Source organism: Carassius carassius, chromosome 37, assembly GCF_963082965.1.
Source record: "Carassius carassius chromosome 37, fCarCar2.1, whole genome shotgun sequence".
Lineage (NCBI taxonomy): Eukaryota > Metazoa > Chordata > Actinopteri > Cypriniformes > Cyprinidae > Carassius > Carassius carassius.
In genome coordinates, this window is record NC_081791.1 from 1,041,024 (window position 1) to 1,047,828 (window position 6,805).

The 6,805-nt window shown below is 35.8% G+C and overlaps 1 long non-coding RNA gene across 1 annotated transcript; it reads right to left on the reverse strand.

Annotated features, from left to right (window-relative positions):
• Positions 1-1,463: 1,463 nt before the first annotated feature.
• On the reverse strand, positions 1,464-2,716 carry LOC132117635 (uncharacterized). Its single transcript, XR_009425788.1, has 2 exons — positions 2,452-2,716; positions 1,464-2,100 (listed from the first exon to the last, which is right to left on the reverse strand). It is a non-coding gene; the product is annotated as an uncharacterized LOC132117635 (long non-coding RNA).
• Positions 2,717-6,805: the final 4,089 nt, after the last annotated feature.

Consider the following 6,805-nt stretch of genomic DNA (forward strand, 5'->3'; position numbering starts at 1 on the left):
CGTACGTAATTCAAAACATTTGTGTGTAATTTTAATATACTCGTGCGTAATTTAAAACTATTGTACGTAATTCAGTTTTTTGTCAGAGTTGGATTCCAAAATCTACGGCCACGACAGTTTACAGATACGCGATTTTGTGTGTTTTTTAGAGTACAACTCTAAAATGTACGACTGTGACAGTTTACAGACACGGCGCTTGTTTTCACAATAGCTCTGTTACACACACGACATGCGAATTACGACTACGAAGTGCGGTGTGCGAAACGACTGTCAAAAATACGTCATCAAGGTCACAGGCATTACTATCCGAGGGAAGATGAATCGATTCAACGAAGAGTCGTACTCTTTATCGCTATTGGCCTATAGATTAATAGAAAGCGATAAATTAAACACATAATCCTATAAAACCAATAGAAATATATCCAATGTAAAAACAGCGTTAATGATGTAAAGAATATTATTTTAAATTACTTTCGAAAGTACCTTCAAAATGGCTTACTGACGTAATCACCACCACACGTTTAGGTCTTAGTTTATCAATAATCAAAAACAGATTACAATTATTTTTGAGAATACAAACGTCTCTTAACACGGTTAGTCGCACTTGCTGTTCTTAAGTTAAAGTCATTTAAAGTCAGCTGTATTTGTTAACATTAGTAAACTAACAAGAACAAACAACGTACAGCTGTATTTTTATGAACTAACAAAGTTTAATAAATACTGTATCAAATGTATTGCTCATAGTTAATGTTAGTTAATACATCAGTCAACAAATGAAACTTTATTATAAAGTGTTACACTAGAAAACTAGGTTTTGCCTGATAGAGAAAAATAAATATGACAAAACCATTAAATTATCAATTTTAAAAATTAGTCAGGAGAGTTAAGTAACCTTGTTTTAAGTGACATTAACCAATTAAGCAAACAGACACAGCTTTATCCACTAAAACATTTATTTAGCTTTCAGTTTCAGTCACCAATTCAAGTAAAAGGATAGATAGATAGATAGATAGATAGATAGATAGATAGATAGATAAACCACTCATTCATTAATTCATTTTGTAGTAGCAGTCCATAGAACAGAATCCAGCAAACTCTTTGTCTGAATAGAAAGCTGTGAAGATGCCCTTCTTTCCAAGACCATCACACATCTGCTGAACTCCAGCTTCACTCTGTATGTCTTCCTCACATCTGGACTGACAGACTTCCAGTCAACCATACCTACACAAGAGAAAAACAAATGTTGAGAGATTCAAACAAGAAGTAACCAATAACTAGAATAAAATATCCAATAAAAAAAGAAGCGCAAGTGTTTGAGAGTGCAAGTCTGCAGCCAGACCCTTCTCCATTATATTATAATACAACTGTACTACTGACTCTTCACTGAGTACAAAAAGTACTTATGCTTCCTGTGCATGGTTCCTAAAAGAATGGAATCAGAAAAAAGTTTACTGGCACTCATCTATACCACAGGTTATACTAACATTTACATTTACATTTATTCATTTAGCAGACGCTTTTATTCAAATCGACTTACAAATGAGGACAAAGTGGAAGCAATCAAAAACAACAAAAAGAGCAATGATATATAAGAGCTATAACAAGTCTCAGATAGCTTAACACAGTACACATAGCAAGGGCTTTTAAATAATATAATAAATAAAAAGAAAACAGATAGAATAGAAAAAGAATAGAGCAAGCTATTTGGTTAATGTGCATCTACCACTCCAACATGTTGGGTTAACTTCAAAAGAGTGAATGTCCTCCGAGTGCACTTTGGGCGATGGTACAGTCAAGGCATGAGGATCTAATACAAGAGGCTAATCATTCAGAGTAAAGTTACTGACAGTGCTTGACTCCATCTTCTAATGTTGACAATGTGCCTCTGAAGGAAAGTCAGTGTCTTTCTCAGGTGTGGTGGATATGTAATGTTGAAAGCAGAATACACACAGAAGGCTGTTATGAAGGCTTCATCAAGGCTGATGCACTGACACACATCTGTTCCATCTTCTGTCACCACACTGAGCCCTCGAACTATGATTGCCATTTTACAGTCAGTATCCATCAGGTGTATGGTAGGAAAGGTGTAGCCGGGTCCCCCTTTCATAAAATAAATAAAAAGAATAATGACAACAATAATAATAATAATAAAAATAAAGAGAAAAAAAGAAAACACTTTTCAGATTCATCAGATTCTGTTCCATCCTCTTTGGCTCAGATGGTGTAGCTACATACGTACACTGCAGAACTGCAGAAACAATCAGAAGCTAATGTATAACGTTCACAATATACGATGCATTTCATGTTCTTGTATAGACTGATAAATCTTGCATTGTTTTCTAAAACTATTGACGGATGGGCTAAAAAGGTACAGAAGAATAAAATATTACCTGAAAAGATTTGAAACAAGATATTTTACAGTTGATAAGTTTTTTTTTTTAATATACTCACTCCAGCAGGTGTCCTGAAGTATGTGTATTTTTTGAGTACATCCTCCACAGACATTCCTTCCGTGCTTTCTCAGCGTCTCCAGGAGCATGTTCCTGTCGTGTGGTCTTTGACCGTCGAGGGGTCTGGATGTGTTTTTTGATACTCACTTTATAACACATTCACATGTGCCTCAACAGACACTGAATCCTCCCCAACACAAGCTTCCTTCATCAGAACAACAGAAACAGATCATGCGTAGACCGTGATAGATATGAAAAACATCTAAATACTTGCTTTAGATATAAAAAATAATAAAAACATTGAACTGCATAAACATTAAGATGATGGTCAGGCAGTGAAGAAGTGGAGTACATACTAAAAGGATTTAAATATCTGTAGTACAGTATCTTCCTTACATTAACCTGCACTGAGTGAAAATGTAAAATTGATTAACAGTGCAAAAATAAGTTATGCATATGGCAGTGTGCTTCCATATTCTACAATAACCTGCCAGTGGAGCACGTTCTGCTTTACATTTCAGGTTTAGGAATGTGTCAGATGTGCTTAAAACACAAACTTGACTGATTGTCATTTTCCAGCAAATAAAGATTACAACATCTTGTTACTACAATATTGTGTGTGATTATGTTGATAGAGATAAATCAATGGTTTAAATAAATTTATGTGCTAATTTGCATAAATACAACAGATCTAAACATTGGGTATAGCCAGGTGAAAATGTCTTGTTCAATCTTGTTGATAACAGTAAAATACTTAATATTAAGGTCTGAATGGAACCCATTTAGGCTACCCATGAGCATTAATACAGAGAGGCAGGAAGAAGTACTTTAGAAACCAGCCTTTATTAATTACTAATGCAGAGATGGGGTTAGGGGTTGGGTCCGTGGGAGTGTTTCTGGGGATTTACTTTTTATTTTGCCTCCCTTTTGTCTTCTGCATTCTCCTTACTATTGTCTCATGTTCTTGCCTCAGACTCGTCCCCCAGAAACAGCCCCAAGTATAATCTCTTAAAAATTAATAAAGGAACCAGCCTAAGTAGGAACCAAAGTACTTCTTCCTGCCTCTCTGTATTAATGCTCATGGGTAGCCTAAATGGGTTCCACTCAGATCTTAATATCAAGTATTTTACTGTTATTTGTCAACATAATTTAACAAGACATTTTCACCTGGCTAGACCCAATGTTTTGTACATATTGATACAAAATCAGTCTGCTTCTGTTGCAATTTGTTCAACCTTTTTTTCCTAAATTGACTAGACTATTAGTGATAAATGAAATATGACTTCAATACTTAAACAGTGAACACTTATATAGCATGACCTGTGTATTAACGTACAGTGCACGTAACACGGCTGTTAGGAAGTCAACACTTAAAATTGTTCATTCTTTTATGTAACCCTATATCATCGCGCTACAGGCTGCAGCGATGACCTCCTAAACAACTGTCTTCTTTAAGCACCTAACGTTACATGTACTCTGAGAGCTTATTTTACCTACTATACTATGTCTGTAATATTGCTACTCTCGGTTATTAGTTATAACTAACGTTAACCCTTAAAAACAGGGGTCGTCAAGTTCGGTCCTGGAGGGCCCGTGTCCTTCAGAGTTTAGCTTCGACCTCATGACGGCCTGGAACAAGTTTGATGACCCCTGCTTAAACATGTCAGATAAAAAAAAAAAAAAAATTAACTTACCTGAGACGAGGTGTGTGAGCGATTGGCTGCTGATCCGCCATTTCGGCGCCAGTGGTTTAAAACTTTGGTGGGGCGCATGCGCACTTCGTTGAATCGATTCATCTTCCCTCGGATAGTAATGCCTGTGACCTTGATGACGTATTTTTGACAGTCGTTTCGCACACCGCACTTCGTAGTCGTAATTCGCATGTCGTGTGTGTAACAGAGCTATTGTGAAAACAAGCGCCGTGTCTGTAAACTGTCACAGTCGTACATTTTAGAGTTGTACTCTAAAAAACACACAAAATCGCGTATCTGTAAACTGTCGTGGCCGTAGATTTTGGAATCCAACTCTGACAAAAAACTGAATTACGTACAATAGTTTTAAATTACGCACGAGTATATTAAAATTACACACAAATGTTTTGAATTACGTACGATTACTTTTGACAGTGATTTTATTCCATACTGAATCTGCTTCGTAGCTTGTTAGTTTGTGGCAATAGCGGGAAAAAAAAGTTTTTTTTGAACAGCAGAAAAAAAAGTGACCAGACTGAAAACATATACTTTGTGCCAAGAGCCAGTATGAAACATTTCGCCGGTTACTTTGGCTTTTTCCACGCAGCTTTCAGCGGGTGGGACCTTTACTAATAAAGGAACTAGGGCTGTGTGATATGGACATAAAATAATTGAAATTGAATTTATTTTGATTACGATTTTGACACACACAGAGATATGCTTTACTATAATAAATGCATTCAGTATGAATTTTAAACATTTTCAAAAGAAAACCAATTAGAACTTCATCTAAAAGTTGTAACATGTCTCTAGAAAAGACAACTCAAAATAGTCACTGTAAAGGTGTGACAAAATGTCAAACATAGGGCAAAAAAATAACTAAATAAATCCCGTATCCAGGGATTTGTTTTTTCTTTTATCCCATGCATTGGTCATAGAGCTCATTGTAGCGGTGCCTCAGGTTTTGAAATATATTTGTTATACAATCTGTGTGCAGTGCGTATACAGTATGTATATGCAGTTTAGAAGCAGCATCGAGAGTGCGTTATTGTAACACAAAAGCACATTAAAATAATGCCCGAGCGCGAATCTCTCCGCTCACACACAGATTTCCGTTGCTTTATCAGAAACCAGACACACATGATCAGATACATGCTGCTCTCGCCCTGAGAGAGTGATCATGGCCATCACCAGATGGAGCTATATGATTACTTTTAAATAATTGTTGTAGAAACGTGTATAAAGCATTCAAACCATTTATAAAAATCTTTCAAAGAAAAATAACACTTATTTTAAAAAGCTAATGAATTTTTTATATATATATATATTATATTTATTGTATCATTTTCAGATTTTCAAACAAATAGACAATAACAAACAAAAGGACAGAACCAAACAAAACTACACAAAAAAAATAAATAAAACTCCTTCAGTTAGATTCAAATTTGCAGATAACCACATTACCAGGCACAGGCAAGGAAGGTCAGAACAGATTTTTGGCTAGTGTGACATTATAGCCCAGGTGAGATTGTACAACTGAACCACATGAGATATACATAGGTATCTTTACATTGAAGACAGAAGTCAATGGAAATGACAATAAAATTCTAATAAAAAAATAAATAAATAGAAATACATTTTAAATAGCCTCATCATTATTGATTTTTAACAAGTGGTTGAAAAGAGTCCTCCAGGAGGCTTCAAATTTATCTAAATTTCCAGAAATACTATATCTCAGTGTTTCCACATGCAGAGTGGAGGAAAGTTCTAACAACCAAATCTTGAATAGTGGCTTCGAATTTTTCTTCCACATGCAGAGTATAGATTTTTTGGCAATCATCAAACCATACTGAATAGGCAATCGGGTGGCATTATTAAGGCGCCGCAAGGAGGCCGACCAGCCAAGAACGGCAGTCGCAGGATCTAAGGGAAGCTCACAGGTATAAGATTCAGAAAGAAACTGAAAAACTTCTGACCAGAATTCACCCAGTTTTGGGCATGCCCAGAAAAGATGACCAAGAGAGCCCTCCGCAGATTCACATTTGTTGCAGAGAGGGGAGATAGTAGGATAGAAAGAATTAAGTTTAACCCTTGAGTAATGTAATCTGTGTTAACACCTTATACTGAATAAGTTGGTGCCTGGCATTAATAGAACAGGTGTAAATATTTTTAAGACATTTTTCCCAGTCCTCCTCAGAGAGCTGAACATCTAGTTCCTCTTCCCAGACATTTTTCAGATGAATAGTGGAAAAATCTAACTGACTTGTGAAGAAGTCAACAAATCTTGTAACTAACTTTGGAGTGTTGGGAACGCCAGTAAGCAATTTATATAATTCATTATCGGCTGATAATATTTCAAAATTTGGCACAGTGGAACGAACGTAATTTCTAATTTGTAGGTATCTAAAGAAGTGTGAAGCAGGAAGGTCATATTTCTCTGCTAGTTGAGTGAATGTGGCATAAAAATTATTGTCAATATATAAATCTCTCAAGGTAAGGATTCCTTTTCTTGCCCAACCTGAGAACACTGGGTCTAATAATGAAGGTTTAAAGGCATGGTTACGACAGACAGGAGCAAGAAAAGAGGTATTTGGCAATTTAAATGCTTTACTAATCTGAAGCCATATCCTAAGACAGTTATTAATCATAAAATGGGATCCTACT